Below are 23,165 nucleotides of genomic sequence, written 5' to 3' on the forward strand. Positions count from 1 at the left end.
TCCGCTGAACTTCCTGATTCACTATCCCTACATCATCCAACCTTCTCTCTCTCTCATTTTCTTCATTCATCAGCCCCTCAAAGTATTCCTTCCACCTTCTTAGCACACTCTCCTCGCTTGTCAGCACATTTCCATCTCTATCCTTGATCGCCCTAACTTGCTGCACATCCTTTGCAGCTTGGTCCCTCTGTCTAGCCAATCGGTACAAGTCCTTTTCTCCTTCCTTAGTGTCTAACCTGTCATACAACTCACCATACGCCTTTTCCTTTGCCTTTGCCACCTCTCTCTTTGCTTTACGCTGCATCTCCTTGTACTCCTGTCTACTTTCTTCATCTCTCTGACTATCCCACTTCTTCTTTGCCAACCTTTTCCTCTGTATAATTTGCTGTACTTCCTCATTCCACCACCAAGTCTCCTTGTCTTCCTTCCTCTGTCCTGATGACATACCAAGTACCTTCCTAGCTGTCTCCCTCACTATTTCTGCAGTGGTTTTCCAGCCATCTGGCAACTCTTCACTACCACCCAGTGCCTGTCTTAACTCCTGCCTGAACTCCACACAACAGTCTTCCTTCTTCAACTTCCACCATTTAATCTTCGGCTGTGTCTTCACTCGCTTCCTCTTCTTGTTCTCCAAAGTCATCCTACAGACCACCATCCGATGCTGCCTGGCTACGCTCTCCCCTGTCACCACCTTGCAGTCTCCAATCCCTTTTAGATGGTGCCTTCTACATAAGATATAGTCCACCTGTGTGCACTTTCCTCCACTCTTGTACGTCACCCTGTGTTCCTCCCTCTTCTTGAAATATGTATTCACCACAGCCATTTCCATCCTTTTCGCAAAATCGACCACCATCTGTCCTTCCACATTTCTCTTCTTGACTCCATACTTTCCCATCACCTCCTCATCACCTCTGTTCCCTTCACCAACATGTCCATTGAAGTCCGCTCCAATCACCACTCTCTCCTCCTTGGGTACCCTCTCCACCATGTCGTCCAACTCATTCCAGAATTCTTCTTTTTCATCCATCTCACACCCAACTTGCGGGGCATATGCGCTGATAACATTCAGCAATAAACCTTCAATTTCCAGCTTCATACTCATCACTCTGTCTGACACTCTCTTCACCTCCAGCACGCCCTTGACATACTCTTCCTTCAGAATTACCCCTACCCCATTTCTCCTCCCATTCACACCATGGTAGAAGAGTTTGAACCCACCTCCGATACTCCTGGCCTTACTCCCCTTCCACCTGGTCTCTTGCACACACAGTATGCCTACCTTTCTTCTTTCCATCATGTCAGCCAGCTCTCTCCCGTTACCAGTCATAGTGCCAACATTCAAAGTTCCAACTCTTACCTCCACATGCCTACCCTTCCTCCTCTCTAGCTGCCTCTGGACATGCTTTCCTCCTCTCCTTCTCCTTCGCCCAACAGTAGCATAGTTTCCACCGACACCCTGCTGGTTAATAGTACCGGTGGCGGTCGTTGGTAACCCGGGCCTCGACCGATCCGGTATGTAAGTCTTATTTATGATCCGCATATTTGATTTGGCAAAGATTTTACACCGGATGCCCTTCCTGACGCAACCCTCCCCATTTGTCCGGGCTTGGGACCGGCACTAAGGATGCACTGGCTTGTGCATCCTCAGTGGCTGGGTTGCATAATAGAAGATATATATACAGGCGTAATAGAAGATATATACAGGCGTAATATAAGTTATATACAGACGTAATAGAAGATATATACAGGCGTAATAGAAGATATATACAGAGGTAACAGAAGATATATACAGGCGTAACAAAAGATATATACAAGCGTAATGAAGATATATACAGACGTAATAGAAGATACATATAGGCGTAATAGAAGATATATGCAGGTGTAATAGAAGATATAAACAGATGTAACAGAAGGTATATACACGTGTAACAGAAGATAATTACAGACGTAAGAGAAGATATGTACAGGCATAATAGAAGATATATGCAGGCGTAATGAACACATATACAGACGTAATAGAAGATATATACAAGCGTAATGGAAGATATATACAGGCGTAATATAAGTTATATACAGACGTAATAGAAGATACATACAGGCATAATAGAAGATATATACAGGCGTAATGAAGATATATACAGGCGTAATAGAAGATATATACAGACGTAATGAAGACATATACAGACGCAATAGAAGATATATACAAGCGTAATAGAAGGTATATACAGATGTAATGAAGATATATACAGACGTAACAAGATATATACAGGCGTAATGAAGATATATACAGACGTAATAGAAGATATATACAGGCATAATAGAAGATATATACAGGCGTAATGAAGATATATACAGGCGTAATAAAAGATATATACAAGCGTAATGAAGATATAGGCGTAATAGAAGATATATGCAGGTGTAATAGAAGATATATACAGATGTAACAGAAGATATATACACGTGTAACAGAAGATAATTACAGACGTAAGAGAAGATATGTACAGGCATAATAGAAGATATATACAGGCGTAATGAACACATATACAGACGTAATAGAAGATATATACAAGCGTAAAAGAAGATATATACAGACGTAATAGAAGATATATACAGACGTAATGAAGATATATACAGACGTAACAAGATATATACAGGCGTAATGAAGATATATACAGATGTAATAGAAGATACATACAGGCATAATAGAAGATATATACAGACGTAATAGAAGATATATACAGGCGTAATATAAGTTATAGACAGACGTAATAGAAGATATATACAGGCATAATAGAATATATATACAGAGGTAACAGAAGATATTTACAGGCGTAATAGAAGATATATACAGGCGTAATGAAGACATATACTGATGTAATAGAAGATATATACAGGCGTAATAGAAGATATATACAGACGTAATAGAAGATATATACAGACGTAATGAAGATATATACAGACATAACAAGATATATACAGGCGTAATGAAGATATATACAGACGTAATAGAAGATATGTACAGGCATAATAGAAGATATATACAGACGTAATAGAAGATAAATATAGGCGTAATACAGATATATACAGGTGTAATAGAAGATATATACAGATGTAACAGAAGATATATACACGCGTAACAGAAGATAATTACAGACGTAAGAGAAGATATATACAGGCATAATAGAAGATATATACAGGCGTAATGAAGATATATACAGACGTAATAGAAGATATATAAAGGCATAATAAAGATATATACAGGCGTAATGAAGATATATACAGGCGTAATGAAGATATATACAGGCGTAATGAAGATATATGCAGACGTAATAGAAGATATATACAGACGTAATGAAGATATATAAAGGCGTAATATAAGATATATACAGACGTAATGAAGATACATACAGACGTAATAGAAGATATATACATACTTAATAGAAGATATATACAGATGTAACAGAAGATACATATAGGTGTAATAGAAGATATATACAGGTGTAATAGAAGATATATAAAGACGTAACAGAAGATATATACAGACGTAATGAAGATACATACAGGCATAATAGAAGATATATACAAGCGTAATAGAAGATATATACAGACATAATAGAAGATATATACAGATGTAATGAAGATATATACAGACGTAACAAGATATATACAGGCGTAATGAAGATATATACAGACGTAATAGAAGATATATACAGGCATATTAGAAGATATATACAGACGTAATAGAATATATATACAGGCGTACTATAAGTTATATACAGACATAATAGAAGATATAAACAGGCGTAATAGAAGATATATACAGAGGTAACAGAAGATATATACAGGCGTAATGAAGATATATACAGATGTAATAGAAGATATATACAGGCATAATAGAAGATATATACAGGCGTAATGAAGATATATACAGGCGTAATGAAGATATATACAGGCGTAATGAAGATATATGCAGACGTAATAGAAGATATATACAGACGTAATGAAGATATATAAAGGCGTAATATAAGATATATACAGACGTAATGAAGATACATACAGACGTAATAGAAGATATATACAGACGTAATAGAAGATATATACAAATGTAACAGAAGATATATACAGACATAATGAAGATACATACAGGCATAATAGAAGATATATACAGGCGTAATAGAAGATATATACAGACGTAATAGAAGATATATACAGGTGTAATATAAGTTATATACAGACGTAACAAGATATATACAGGCGTAATGAAGATATATACAGACGTAATAGAAGATACATACAGGCATAATAGAAGATATATACAGATGTAATAGAAGATATATACAGGCGTAATATAAGTTATATACAGACGTAATAGAAGATATATACAGGCGTAATAGAAGATATATACAGAAGTAACAGAAGACATATAAAGACGTAATAGAAGATATATACAAGCGTAATAGAAGATATATACAGACATAATAGAAGATATATACAGACGTAATAGAAGATATATACAGGCGTAATAGAAGATATATACAGAGGTAACAGAAGATATATACAGGCGTAATAGAAGATATATACAGGCATAATAGAAGATATATACAGACGAAATAGAAGATATATACAGACGTAATATAAGTTATATACAGACGTAATAGAAGATATATACAGGCGTAATAGAAGATATATACAGAGGTAACAGAAGATATATACAGGCGTAATAAAAGATATATACAAGCGTAATGAAGATATAGGCGTAATAGAAGATATATGCGGGTGTAATAGAAGATATATACAGATGTAACAGAAGATATATACACGTGTAACAGAAGATAATTACAGACGTAAGAGAAGATATGTACAGGCATAATAGAAGATATATACAGGCGTAATGAACACATATACAGACGTAATAGAAGATATATACAAGCGTAATGGAAGATATATATAGGCGTAATATAAGTTATATACAGACGTAATAGAAGATACATACAGGCATAATAGAAGATATATACAGACGTAATAGAAGATATATACAGGCGTAATATAAGTTATATACAGAGGTAACAGAAGATATATACAGGCGTAATAGAAGATATATACAGGCATAATAGAAGATATATACAGGCGTAATAGAAGATATATACAGGCGTAATATAAGTTATATACAGATGTAATAGAAGATATATACAGGCGTAATAGAAGATATATACAGAGGTAACAGAAGATATATACAGGCGTAACAAAAGATATATACAAGCGTAATGAAGATATATACAGACGTAATAGAAGATACATATAGGCGTAATAGAAGATATATGCAGGTGTAATAGAAGATATAAACAGATGTAACAGAAGGTATATACACGTGTAACAGAAGATAATTACAGACGTAAGAGAAGATATGTACAGGCATAATAGAAGATATATGCAGGCGTAATGAACACATATACAGACGTAATAGAAGATATATACAAGCGTAATGGAAGATATATACAGGCGTAATATAAGTTATATACAGACGTAATAGAAGATACATACAGGCATAATAGAAGATATATACAGGCGTAATGAAGATATATACAGGCGTAATAGAAGATATATACAGACGTAATGAAGACATATACAGACGCAATAGAAGATATATACAAGCGTAATAGAAGGTATATACAGATGTAATGAAGATATATACAGACGTAACAAGATATATACAGGCGTAATGAAGATATATACAGACGTAATAGAAGATATATACAGGCATAATAGAAGATATATACAGGCGTAATGAAGATATATACAGGCGTAATGAAGATATATGCAGACGTAATAGAAGATATATACAGACGTAATAGAAGATATATACAGACGTAATAGAAGATATATACAGACGTAATGAAGATATATAAAGGCGTAATATAAGATATATGCAGGCGTAATGAAGATACATACAGACGTAATAGAAGATATATACAGACGTAATAGAAGATATATACAGATGGAACAGAAGATACATATAGGTGTAATAGAAGATATATACAGGTGTAATAGAAGATATATAAAGACGAAACAGAAGATATATACAGACGTAATGAAGATATATACAGAGGTAACAGAAGATATATACAGGCGTAATAGGATATATACAGACATAATAGAAGATATATACAGACGTAACAAGATATATACAGGCATAATGAAGATATATACAGATGTAATAGAAGATACATACAGGCATAATAGAAGATATATACAGACGTAATAGAAGATATATACAGGCGTAATATAAGTTATATACAGACGTAATAGACGATATATTCAGGCGTAATAGAAGATATATACAGAAGTAACAGAAGACATATAAAGACGTAATAGAAGATATATACAAGCGCAATAGAAGATATATACAGACATAATAGAAGATATATACAGATGTAATGAAGATATATACAGACGTAACAAGGTATATACAGGCGTAATGAAGATATATACAGACGTAATAGAAGATATATAAAGGCATAATAGAAGATATATACAGACAAAATATATGATATATACAGGCGTAATATAAGTTATATACAGACGTAATAGAAGTTATATACAGGCGTAATAGAAGATATATACAGAGGTAACAGAAGATATATACAGGCGTAATAGAAGATATATACAAGCGTAATGAAGATACATACAGACGTAATAGAAGATACATATAGGCGTAATAGAAGATATATGCAGGTGTAATAGAAGATATATACAGATGTAACAGAAGATATATACACGCGTAACAGAAGATAATTACAGATGTAAGAGAAGATATGTACAGGCATAATAGAAGATATATACAGGCGTAATGAACACATATACAGACGTAATAGAAGATATATACAAGCGTAATAGAAGATATATACAGACGTAATAGAAGATATATACAGACGTAATGAAGATATATACAGACGTAACAAGATATATACAGGCGTAATGAAGATATATACAGATGTAATAGAAGATACATACAGGCATAATAGAAGATATATACAGACGTAATAGAAGATATATACAGGCGTAATATAAGTTATAGACAGACGTAATAGAAGATATATACAGGCGTAATAGAAGATATATACAGAGGTAACAGAAGATATTTACAGGCGTAATAGAAGATATATACAGGCGTAATGAAGACATATACTGATGTAATAGAAGATATATACAGGCGTAATAGAAGATATATACAGACGTAATAGAAGATATATACAGACTTAATGAAGATATATACAGACGTAACAAGATATATACAGGCGTAATGAAGATATATACAGACGTAATAGAAGATATGTACAGGCATAATAGAAGATATATACAGACGTAATAGAAGATAAATATAGGCGTAATACAGATATATACAGCTGTAATAGAAGATATATACAGATGTAACAGAAGATATATACACGCGTAACAGAAGATAATTACAGACGTAAGAGAAGATATATACAGGCATAATAGAAGATATATACAGGCGTAATGAAGATATATACAGACGTAATAGAAGATATATAAAGGCATAATAAAGATATATACAGGCGTAATGAAGATATATACAGGCGTAATGAAGATATATACAGGCGTAATGAAGATATATACAGGCGTAATGAAGATATATGCAGACGTAATAGAAGATATATACAGAAGTAATGAAGATATATAAAGGCGTAATATAAGATATATACAGACGTAATGAAGATACATACAGACGTAATAGAAGATATATACAGGCATAATAGAAGATATATACAGACGTAATAGAATATATATACAGGCGTAATATAAGTTATATACAGACGTAATAGAAGATATATACAGGCGTAATAGAAGATATATACAAAGGTAACAGAAGATATATACAGGCGTAATGAAGATATATACAGACGTAATAGAAGATATATACAGGCATAATAGAAGATATATACAGGCGTAATGAAGATATATACAGGCGTAATGAAGATATATACAGGCGTAATGAAGATATATGCAGACGTAATAGAAGATATATACAGACGTAATGAAGATATATAAAGGCGTAATATAAGATATATACAGACGTAATGAAGATACATACAGACGTAATAGAAGATATATACAGACGTAATAGAAGATATATACAGATGTAACAGAAGATATATACAGACGTAATGAAGATACATACAGGCATAATAGAAGATATATACAGGCGTAATAGAAGATATATACAGACGTAATAGAAGATATATACAGGTGTAATATAAGTTATATACAGACGTAACAAGATATATACAGGCGTAATGAAGATATATACAGACGTAATAGAAGATACATACAGGCATAATAGAAGATATATACAGACGTAATAGAAGATATATACAGGCGTAATATAAGTTATATACAGACGTAATAGAAGATATATACAGGCGTAATAGAAGATATATATAGAAGTAACAGAAGACATATAAAGACGTAATAGAAGATATATACAAGCGTAATAGAAGATATATACAGACATAATAGAAGATATATACAGACGTAATAGAAGATATATACAGGCGTAATAGAAGATATATACAGAGGTAACAGAAGATATATACAGGCGTAATAGAAGATATATACAAGCATAATAGAAGATATATACAGACGAAATAGAAGATATATACAGGCGTAATATAAGTTATATACAGACGTAATAGAAGATATATACAGGCGTAATAGAAGATATATACAGAGGTAACAGAAGATATATACAGGCGTAATAAAAGATATATACAAGCGTAATGAAGATATAGGCGTAATAGAAGATATATGCAGGTGTAATAGAAGATATATACAGATGTAACAGAAGATATATACACGTGTAACAGAAGATAATTACAGACGTAAGAGAAGATATGTACAGGCATAATAGAAGATATATACAGGCATAATGAACACATATACAGACGTAATAGAAGATATATACAAGCGTAAGAGAAGATATATACAGACGTAATAGAAGATATATACAGACGTAATGAAGATATATACAGACGTAACAAGATATATACAGGCGTAATGAAGATATATACAGATGTAATAGAAGATACATACAGGCATAATAGAAGATATATACAGACGTAATAGAAGATATATACAGGCGTAATATAAGTTATAGACAGACGTAATAGAAGATATATACAGGCGTAATAGAATATATATACAGAGGTAACAGAAGATATTTACAGGCGTAATAGAAGATATATACAGGCGTAATGAAGACATATACTGATGTAATAGAAGATATATACAGGCGTAATAGAAGATATATACAGACGTAATAGAAGATATATACAGACTTAATGAAGATATATACAGACGTAACAAGATATATACAGGCGTAATGAAGATATATACAGACGTAATAGAAGATATGTACAGGCATAATAGAAGATATATACAGACGTAATAGAAGATAAATATAGGCGTAATACAGATATATACAGGTGTAATAGAAGATATATACAGATGTAACAGAAGATATATACACGCGTAACAGAAGATAATTACAGACGTAAGAGAAGATATATACAGGCATAATAGAAGATATATACAGGCGTAATAGAAGATATATGCAGGTGTAATAGAAGATATAAACAGATGTAACAGAAGGTATATACACGTGTAACAGAAGATAATTACAGACGTAAGAGAAGATATGTACAGGCATAATAGAAGATATATGCAGGCGTAATGAACACATATACAGACGTAATAGAAGATATATACAAGCGTAATGGAAGATATATACAGGCGTAATATAAGTTATATACAGACGTAATAGAAGATACATACAGGCATAATAGAAGATATATACAGGCGTAATGAAGATATATACAGGCGTAATAGAAGATATATACAGACGTAATGAAGACATATACAGACGCAATAGAAGATATATACAAGCGTAATAGAAGGTATATACAGATGTAATGAAGATATATACAGACGTAACAAGATATATACAGGCGTAATGAAGATATATACAGACGTAATAGAAGATATATACAGGCATAATAGAAGATATATACAGGCGTAATGAAGATATATACAGGCGTAATGAAGATATATGCAGACGTAATAGAAGATATATACAGACGTAATAGAAGATATATACAGACGTAATAGAAGATATATACAGACGTAATGAAGATATATAAAGGCGTAATATAAGATATATGCAGGCGTAATGAAGATACATACAGACGTAATAGAAGATATATACAGACGTAATAGAAGATATATACAGATGGAACAGAAGATACATATAGGTGTAATAGAAGATATATACAGGTGTAATAGAAGATATATAAAGACGTAACAGAAGATATATACAGACGTTATGAAGATATATACAGAGGTAACAGAAGATATATACAGGCGTAATAGGATATATACAGACATAATAGAAGATATATACAGACGTAACAAGATATATACAGGCATAATGAAGATATATACAGATGTAATAGAAGATACATACAGGCATAATAGAAGATATATACAGACGTAATAGAAGATATATACAGGCGTAATATAAGTTATATACAGACGTAATAGACGATATATTCAGGCGTAATAGAAGATATATACAGAAGTAACAGAAGACATATAAAGACGTAATAGAAGATATATACAAGCGTAATAGAAGATATATACAGACATAATAGAAGATATATACAGATGTAATGAAGATATATACAGACGTAACAAGGTATATACAGGCGTAATGAAGATATATACAGACGTAATAGAAGATATATAAAGGCATAATAGAAGATATATACAGACAAAATATATGATATATACAGGCGTAATATAAGTTATATACAGACGTAATAGAAGTTATATACAGGCGTAATAGAAGATATATACAGAGGTAACAGAAGATATATACAGGCGTAATAGAAGATATATACAAGCGTAATGAAGATATATACAGACGTAATAGAAGATACATATAGGCGTAATAGAAGATATATGCAGGTGTAATAGAAGATATATACAGATGTAACAGAAGATATATACACGCGTAACAGAAGATAATTACAGATGTAAGAGAAGATATGTACAGGCATAATAGAAGATATATACAGGCGTAATGAACACATATACAGACGTAATAGAAGATATATACAAGCGTAATAGAAGATATATACAGACGTAATAGAAGATATATACAGACGTAATGAAGATATATACAGACGTAACAAGATATATACAGGCGTAATGAAGATATATACAGATGTAATAGAAGATACATACAGGCATAATAGAAGATATATACAGACGTAATAGAAGATATATACAGGCGTAATATAAGTTATAGACAGACGTAATAGAAGATATATACAGGCGTAATAGAAGATATATACAGAGGTAACAGAAGATATTTACAGGCGTAATAGAAGATATATACAGGCGTAATGAAGACATATACTGATGTAATAGAAGATATATACAGGCGTAATAGAAGATATATACAGACGTAATAGAAGATATATACAGACTTAATGAAGATATATACAGACGTAACAAGATATATACAGGCGTAATGAAGATATATACAGACGTAATAGAAGATATGTACAGGCATAATAGAAGATATATACAGACGTAATAGAAGATAAATATAGGCGTAATACAGATATATACAGCTGTAATAGAAGATATATACAGATGTAACAGAAGATATATACACGCGTAACAGAAGATAATTACAGACGTAAGAGAAGATATATACAGGCATAATAGAAGATATATACAGGCGTAATGAAGATATATACAGACGTAATAGAAGATATATAAAGGCATAATAAAGATATATACAGGCGTAATGAAGATATATACAGGCGTAATGAAGATATATACAGGCGTAATGAAGATATATACAGGCGTAATGAAGATATATGCAGACGTAATAGAAGATATATACAGAAGTAATGAAGATATATAAAGGCGTAATATAAGATATATACAGACGTAATGAAGATACATACAGACGTAATAGAAGATATATACAGGCATAATAGAAGATATATACAGACGTAATAGAATATATATACAGGCGTAATATAAGTTATATACAGACGTAATAGAAGATATATACAGGCGTAATAGAAGATATATACAAAGGTAACAGAAGATATATACAGGCGTAATGAAGATATATACAGACGTAATAGAAGATATATACAGGCATAATAGAAGATATATACAGGCGTAATGAAGATATATACAGGCGTAATGAAGATATATACAGGCGTAATGAAGATATATGCAGACGTAATAGAAGATATATACAGACGTAATGAAGATATATAAAGGCGTAATATAAGATATATACAGACGTAATGAAGATACATACAGATGTAATAGAAGATATATACAGACGTAATAGAAGATATATACAGATGTAACAGAAGATATATACAGACGTAATGAAGATACATACAGGCATAATAGAAGATATATACAGGCGTAATAGAAGATATATACAGACGTAATAGAAGATATATACAGGTGTAATATAAGTTATATACAGACGTAACAAGATATATACAGGCGTAATGAAGATATATACAGACGTAATAGAAGATACATACAGGCATAATAGAAGATATATACAGACGTAATAGAAGATATATACAGGCGTAATATAAGTTATATACAGACGTAATAGACGATATATTCAGGCGTAATAGAAGATATATACAGAAGTAACAGAAGACATATAAAGACGTAATAGAAGATATATACAAGCGTAATAGAAGATATATACAGACATAATAGAAGATATATACAGATGTAATGAAGATATATACAGACGTAACAAGGTATATACAGGCGTAATGAAGATATATACAGACGTAATAGAAGATATATAAAGGCATAATAGAAGATATATACAGACAAAATATATGATATATACAGGCGTAATATAAGTTATATACAGACGTAATAGAAGTTATATACAGGCGTAATAGAAGATATATACAGAGGTAACAGAAGATATATACAGGCGTAATAGAAGATATATACAAGCGTAATGAAGATATATACAGACGTAATAGAAGATACATATAGGCGTAATAGAAGATATATGCAGGTGTAATAGAAGATATATACAGATGTAACAGAAGATATATACACGCGTAACAGAAGATAATTACAGATGTAAGAGAAGATATGTACAGGCATAATAGAAGATATATACAGGCGTAATTAACACATATACAGACGTAATAGAAGATATATACAAGCGTAATAGAAGATATATACAGACGTAATAGAAGATATATACAGACGTAATGAAGATATATACAGACGTAACAAGATATATACAGGCGTAATGAAGATATATACAGATGTAATAGAAGATACATACAGGCATAATAGAAGATATATACAGACGTAATAGAAGATATATACAGGCGTAATATAAGTTATAGACAGACGTAATAGAAGATATATACAGGCGTAATAGAAGATATATACAGAGGTAACAGAAGATATTTACAGGCGTAATAGAAGATATATACAGGCGTAATGAAGACATATACTGATGTAATAGAAGATATATACAGGCGTAATAGAAGATATATACAGACGTAATAGAAGATATATACAGACTTAATGAAGATATATACAGACGTAACAAGATATATACAGGCGTAATGAAGATATATACAGACGTAATAGAAGATATGTACAGGCATAATAGAAGATATATACAGACGTAATAGAAGATAAATATAGGCGTAATACAGATATATACAGCTGTAATAGAAGATATATACAGATGTAACAGAAGATATATACACGCGTAACAGAAGATAATTACAGACGTAAGAGAAGATATATACAGGCATAATAGAAGATATATACAGGCGTAATGAAGATATATACAGACGTAATAGAAGATATATAAAGGCATAATAAAGATATATACAGGCGTAATGAAGATATATACAGGCGTAATGAAGATATATACAGGCGTAATGAAGATATATACAGGCGTAATGAAGATATATGCAGACGTAATAGAAGATATATACAGAAGTAATGAAGATATATAAAGGCGTAATATAAGATATATACAGACGTAATGAAGATACATACAGACGTAATAGAAGATATATACAGGCATAATAGAAGATATATACAGACGTAATAGAATATATATACAGGCGTAATATAAGTTATATACAGACGTAATAGAAGATATATACAGGCGTAATAGAAGATATATACAAAGGTAACAGAAGATATATACAGGCGTAATGAAGATATATACAGACGTAATAGAAGATATATACAGGCATAATAGAAGATATATACAGGCGTAATGAAGATATATACAGGCGTAATGAAGATATATACAGGCGTAATGAAGATATATGCAGACGTAATAGAAGATATATACAGACGTAATGAAGATATATAAAGGCGTAATATAAGATATATACAGACGTAATGAAGATACATACAGACGTAATAGAAGATATATACAGACGTAATAGAAGATATATACAGATGTAACAGAAGATATATACAGACGTAATGAAGATACATACAGGCATAATAGAAGATATATACAGGCGTAATAGAAGATATATACAGACGTAATAGAAGATATATACAGGTGTAATATAAGTTATATACAGACGTAACAAGATATATACAGGCGTAATGAAGATATATACAGACGTAATAGAAGATACATACAGGCATAATAGAAGATATATACAGACGTAATAGAAGATATATACAGGCGTAATATAAGTTATATACAGACGTAATAGAAGATATATACAGGCGTAATAGAAGATATATATAGAAGTAACAGAAGACATATAAAGACGTAATAGAAGATATATACAAGCGTAATAGAAGATATATACAGACGTAATAGAAGATATATACAGGCGTAATAGAAGATATATACAGAGGTAACAGAAGATATATACAGGCGTAATAGAAGATATATACAAGCATAATAGAAGATATATACAGACGAAATAGAAGATATATACAGGCGTAATATAAGTTATATACAGACGTAATAGAAGATATATACAGGCGTAATAGAAGATATATACAGAGGTAACAGAAGATATATACAGGCGTAATAAAAGATATATACAAGCGTAATGAAGATATAGGCGTAATAGAAGATATATGCAGGTGTAATAGAAGATATATACAGATGTAACAGAAGATATATACACGTGTAACAGAAGATAATTACAGACGTAAGAGAAGATATGTACAGGCATAATAGAAGATATATACAGGCATAATGAACACATATACAGACGTAATAGAAGATATATACAAGCGTAAGAGAAGATATATACAGACGTAATAGAAGATATATACAGACGTAATGAAGATATATACAGACGTAACAAGATATATACAGGCGTAATGAAGATATATACAGATGTAATAGAAGATACATACAGGCATAATAGAAGATATATACAGACGTAATAGAAGATATATACAGGCGTAATATAAGTTATAGACAGACGTAATAGAAGATATATACAGGCGTAATAGAATATATATACAGAGGTAACAGAAGATATTTACAGGCGTAATAGAAGATATATACAGGCGTAATGAAGACATATACTGATGTAATAGAAGATATATACAGGCGTAATAGAAGATATATACAGACGTAATAGAAGATATATACAGACTTAATGAAGATATATACAGACGTAACAAGATATATACAGGCGTAATGAAGATATATACAGACGTAATAGAAGATATGTACAGGCATAATAGAAGATATATACAGACGTAATAGAAGATAAATATAGGCGTAATACAGATATATACAGGTGTAATAGAAGATATATACAGATGTAACAGAAGATATATACACGCGTAACAGAAGATAATTACAGACGTAAGAGAAGATATATACAGGCATAATAGAAGATATATACAGGCGTAATAGAAGATATATGCAGGTGTAATAGAAGATATAAACAGATGTAACAGAAGGTATATACACGTGTAACAGAAGATAATTACAGACGTAAGAGAAGATATGTACAGGCATAATAGAAGATATATGCAGGCGTAATGAACACATATACAGACGTAATAGAAGATATATACAAGCGTAATGGAAGATATATACAGGCGTAATATAAGTTATATACAGACGTAATAGAAGATACATACAGGCATAATAGAAGATATATACAGGCGTAATGAAGATATATACAGGCGTAATAGAAGATATATACAGACGTAATGAAGACATATACAGACGCAATAGAAGATATATACAAGCGTAATAGAAGGTATATACAGATGTAATGAAGATATATACAGACGTAACAAGATATATACAGGCGTAATGAAGATATATACAGACGTAATAGAAGATATATACAGGCATAATAGAAGATATATACAGGCGTAATGAAGATATATACAGGCGTAATGAAGATATATGCAGACGTAATAGAAGATATATACAGACGTAATAGAAGATATATACAGACGTAATAGAAGATATATACAGACGTAATGAAGATATATAAAGGCGTAATATAAGATATATGCAGGCGTAATGAAGATACATACAGACGTAATAGAAGATATATACAGACGTAATAGAAGATATATACAGATGGAACAGAAGATACATATAGGTGTAATAGAAGATATATACAGGTGTAATAGAAGATATATAAAGACGTAACAGAAGATATATACAGACGTTATGAAGATATATACAGAGGTAACAGAAGATATATACAGGCGTAATAGGATATATACAGACATAATAGAAGATATATACAGACGTAACAAGATATATACAGGCATAATGAAGATATATACAGATGTAATAGAAGATACATACAGGCATAATAGAAGATATATACAGACGTAATAGAAGATATATACAGGCGTAATATAAGTTATATACAGACGTAATAGACGATATATTCAGGCGTAATAGAAGATATATACAGAAGTAACAGAAGACATATAAAGACGTAATAGAAGATATATACAAGCGTAATAGAAGATATATACAGACATAATAGAAGATATATACAGATGTAATGAAGATATATACAGACGTAACAAGGTATATACAGGCGTAATGAAGATATATACAGACGTAATAGAAGATATATAAAGGCATAATAGAAGATATATACAGACAAAATATATGATATATACAGGCGTAATATAAGTTATATACAGACGTAATAGAAGTTATATACAGGCGTAATAGAAGATATATACAGAGGTAACAGAAGATATATACAGGCGTAATAGAAGATATATACAAGCGTAATGAAGATATATACAGACGTAATAGAAGATACATATAGGCGTAATAGAAGATATATGCAGGTGTAATAGAAGATATATACAGATGTAACAGAAGATATATACACGCGTAACAGAAGATAATTACAGATGTAAGAGAAGATATGTACAGGCATAATAGAAGATATATACAGGCGTAATGAACACATATACAGACGTAATAGAAGATATATACAAGCGTAATAGAAGATATATACAGACGTAATAGAAGATATATACAGACGTAATGAAGATATATACAGACGTAACAAGATATATACAGGCGTAATGAAGATATATACAGATGTAATAGAAGATACATACAGGCATAATAGAAGATATATACAGACGTAATAGAAGATATATACAGGCGTAATATAAGTTATAGACAGACGTAATAGAAGATATATACAGGCGTAATAGAAGATATATACAGAGGTAACAGAAGATATTTACAGGCGTAATAGAAGATATATACAGGCGTAATGAAGACATATACTGATGTAATAGAAGATATATACAGGCGTAATAGAAGATATATACAGACGTAATAGAAGATATATACAGACTTAATGAAGATATATACAGACGTAACAAGATATATACAGGCGTAATGAAGATATATACAGACGTAATAGAAGATATGTACAGGCATAATAGAAGATATATACAGACGTAATAGAAGATAAATATAGGCGTAATACAGATATATACAGCTGTAATAGAAGATATATACAGATGTAACAGAAGATATATACACGCGTAACAGAAGATAATTACAGACGTAAGAGAAGATATATACAGGCATAATAGAAGATATATACAGGCGTAATGAAGATATATACAGACGTAATAGAAGATATATAAAGGCATAATAAAGATATATACAGGCGTAATGAAGATATATACAGGCGTAATGAAGATATATACAGGCGTAATGAAGATATATACAGGCGTAATGAAGATATATGCAGACGTAATAGAAGATATATACAGAAGTAATGAAGATATATAAAGGCGTAATATAAGATATATACAGACGTAATGAAGATACATACAGACGTAATAGAAGATATATACAGGCATAATAGAAGATATATACAGACGTAATAGAATATATATACAGGCGTAATATAAGTTATATACAGACGTAATAGAAGATATATACAGGCGTAATAGAAGATATATACAAAGGTAACAGAAGATATATACAGGCGTAATGAAGATATATACAGACGTAATAGAAGATATATACAGGCATAATAGAAGATATATACAGGCGTAATGAAGATATATACAGGCGTAATGAAGATATATACAGGCGTAATGAAGATATATGCAGACGTAATAGAAGATATATACAGACGTAATGAAGATATATAAAGGCGTAATATAAGATATATACAGACGTAATGAAGATACATACAGACGTAATAGAAGATATATACAGACGTAATAGAAGATATATACAGATGTAACAGAAGATATATACAGACGTAATGAAGATACATACAGGCATAATAGAAGATATATACAGGCGTAATAGAAGATATATACAGACGTAATAGAAGATATATACAGGTGTAATATAAGTTATATACAGACGTAACAAGATATATACAGGCGTAATGAAGATATATACAGACGTAATAGAAGATACATACAGGCATAATAGAAGATATATACAGACGTAATAGAAGATATATACAGGCGTAATATAAGTTATATACAGACGTAATAGACGATATATTCAGGCGTAATAGAAGATATATACAGAAGTAACAGAAGACATATAAAGACGTAATAGAAGATATATACAAGCGTAATAGAAGATATATACAGACATAATAGAAGATATATACAGATGTAATGAAGATATATACAGACGTAACAAGGTATATACAGGCGTAATGAAGATATATACAGACGTAATAGAAGATATATAAAGGCATAATAGAAGATATATACAGACAAAATATATGATATATACAGGCGTAATAGAAGTTATATACAGACGTAATAGAAGTTATATACAGGCGTAATAGAAGATATATACAGAGGTAACAGAAGATATATACAGGCGTAATAGAAGATATATACAAGCGTAATGAAGATATATACAGACGTAATAGAAGATACATATAGGCGTAATAGAAGATATATGCAGGTGTAATAGAAGATATATACAGATGTAACAGAAGATATATACACGCGTAACAGAAGATAATTACAGATGTAAGAGAAGATATGTACAGGCATAATAGAAGATATATACAGGCGTAATGAACACATATACAGACGTAATAGAAGATATATACAAGCGTAATAGAAGATATATACAGACGTAATAGAAGATATATACAGACGTAATGAAGATATATACAGACGTAACAAGATATATACAGGCGTAATGAAGATATATACAGATGTAATAGAAGATACATACAGGCATAATAGAAGATATATACAGACGTAATAGAAGATATATACAGGCGTAATATAAGTTATAGACAGACGTAATAGAAGATATATACAGGCGTAATAGAAGATATATACAGAGGTAACAGAAGATATTTACAGGCGTAATAGAAGATATATACAGGCGTAATGAAGACATATACTGATGTAATAGAAGATATATACAGGCGTAATAGAAGATATATACAGACGTAATAGAAGATATATACAGACTTAATGAAGATATATACAGACGTAACAAGATATATACAGGCGTAATGAAGATATATACAGACGTAATAGAAGATATGTACAGGCATAATAGAAGATATATACAGACGTAATAGAAGATAAATATAGGCGTAATACAGATATATACAGCTGTAATAGAAGATATATACAGATGTAACAGAAGATATATACACGCGTAACAGAAGATAATTACAGACGTAAGAGAAGATATATACAGGCATAATAGAAGATATATACAGGCGTAATGAAGATATATACAGACGTAATAGAAGATATATAAAGGCATAATAAAGATATATACAGGCGTAATGAAGATATATACAGGCGTAATGAAGATATATACAGGCGTAATGAAGATATATACAGGCGTAATGAAGATATATGCAGACGTAATAGAAGATATATACAGAAGTAATGAAGATATATAAAGGCGTAATATAAGATATATACAGACGTAATGAAGATACATACAGACGTAATAGAAGATATATACAGGCATAATAGAAGATATATACAGACGTAATAGAATATATATACAGGCGTAATATAAGTTATATACAGACGTAATAGAAGATATATACAGGCGTAATAGAAGATATATACAAAGGTAACAGAAGATATATACAGGCGTAATGAAGATATATACAGACGTAATAGAAGATATATACAGGCATAATAGAAGATATATACAGGCGTAATGAAGATATATACAGGCGTAATGAAGATATATACAGGCGTAATGAAGTGTATGCAGACGTAATAGAAGATATATACAGACGTAATGAAGATATATAAAGGCGTAATATAAGATATATACAGACGTAATGAAGATACATACAGACGTAATAGAAGATATATACAGACGTAATAGAAGATATATACAGATGTAACAGAAGATATATACAGACGTAATGAAGATACATACAGGCATAATAGAAGATATATACAGGCGTAATAGAAGATATATACAGACGTAATAGAAGATATATACAGGTGTAATATAAGTTATATACAGACGTAACAAGATATATACAGGCGTAATGAAGATATATACAGACGTAATAGAAGATACATACAGGCATAATAGAAGATATATACAGACGTAATAGAAGATATATACAGGCGTAATATAAGTTATATACAGACGTAATAGAAGATATATACAGGCGTAATAGAAGATATATATAGAAGTAACAGAAGACATATAAAGACGTAATAGAAGATATATACAAGCGTAATAGAAGATATATACAGACATAATAGAAGATATATACAGACGTAATAGAAGATATATACAGGCGTAATAGAAGATATATACAGAGGTAACAGAAGATATATACAGGCGTAATAGAAGATATATACAAGCATAATAGAAGATATATACAGACGAAATAGAAGATATATACAGGCGTAATATAAGTTATATACAGACGTAATAGAAGATATATACAGGCGTAATAGAAGATATATACAGAGGTAACAGAAGATATATACAGGCGTAATAAAAGATATATACAAGCGTAATGAAGATATAGGCGTAATAGAAGATATATGCAGGTGTAATAGAAGATATATACAGATGTAACAGAAGATATATACACGTGTAACAGAAGATAATTACAGACGTAAGAGAAGATATGTACAGGCATAATAGAAGATATATACAGGCATAATGAACACATATACAGACGTAATAGAAGATATATACAAGCGTAATAGAAGATATATACAGACGTAATAGAAGATATATACAGACGTAATGAAGATATATACAGACGTAACAAGATATATACAGGCGTAATGAAGATATATACAGATGTAATAGAAGATACATACAGGCATAATAGAAGATATATACAGACGTAATAGAAGATATATACAGGCGTAATATAAGTTATAGACAGACGTAATAGAAGATATATACAGGCGTAATAGAATATATATACAGAGGTAACAGAAGATATTTACAGGCGTAATAGAAGATATATACAGGCGTAATGAAGACATATACTGATGTAATAGAAGATATATACAGGCGTAATAGAAGATATATACAGACGTAATAGAAGATATATACAGACTTAATGAAGATATATACAGACGTAACAAGATATATACAGGCGTAATGAAGATATATACAGACGTAATAGAAGATATATACAGATGTAACAGAAGATATATACACGCGTAACAGAAGATAATTACAGACGTAAGAGAAGATATATACAGGCATAATAGAAGATATATACAGGCGTAATGAAGATATATACAGACGTAATAGAAGATATATAAAGGCATAATAAAGATATATACAGGCGTAATGAAGATATATACAGGCGTAATGAAGATATATACAGGCGTAATGAAGATATATGCAAACGTAATAGAAGATATATACAGACGTAATGAAGATATATAAAGGCGTAATATAAGATATATACAGACGTAATGAAGATACATACAGACGTAATAGAAGATATATACAGACTTAATAGAAGATATATACAGATGTAACAGAAGATATATACAGGCGTAATAGAAGATATATACAGAAGTAACAGAAGACATATAAAGACGTAATAGAAGATATATACAAGCGTAATAGAAGATATATACAGACATAATAGAAGATATATACAGACGTAATAGAAGATATATACAGGCGTAATAGAAGATATATACAGAGGTAACAGAAGATATATACAGGCGTAATAGAAGATATATACAGGCATAATAGAAGATATATACAGACGAAATAGAAGATATATACAGGCGTAATATAAGTTATATACAGACGTAATAGAAGATATATACAGGCGTAATAGAAGATATATACAGAGGTAACAGAAGATATATACAGGCGTAATAAAAGATATATACAAGCGTAATGAAGATATAGGCGTAATAGAAGATATATGCGGGTGTAATAGAAGATATATACAGATGTATTACGTCTATTACGTCTGTATATATCTTCTATTATGTCTGTATATATCTTCTATTATGCTTGTATATATCTTCTATTACGTCTTTATATGTCTTCTGTT

Source organism: Lampris incognitus, chromosome 2 (assembly GCF_029633865.1).
Source record: "Lampris incognitus isolate fLamInc1 chromosome 2, fLamInc1.hap2, whole genome shotgun sequence".
Classification (NCBI taxonomy): Eukaryota; Metazoa; Chordata; class Actinopteri; order Lampriformes; family Lampridae; genus Lampris; species Lampris incognitus.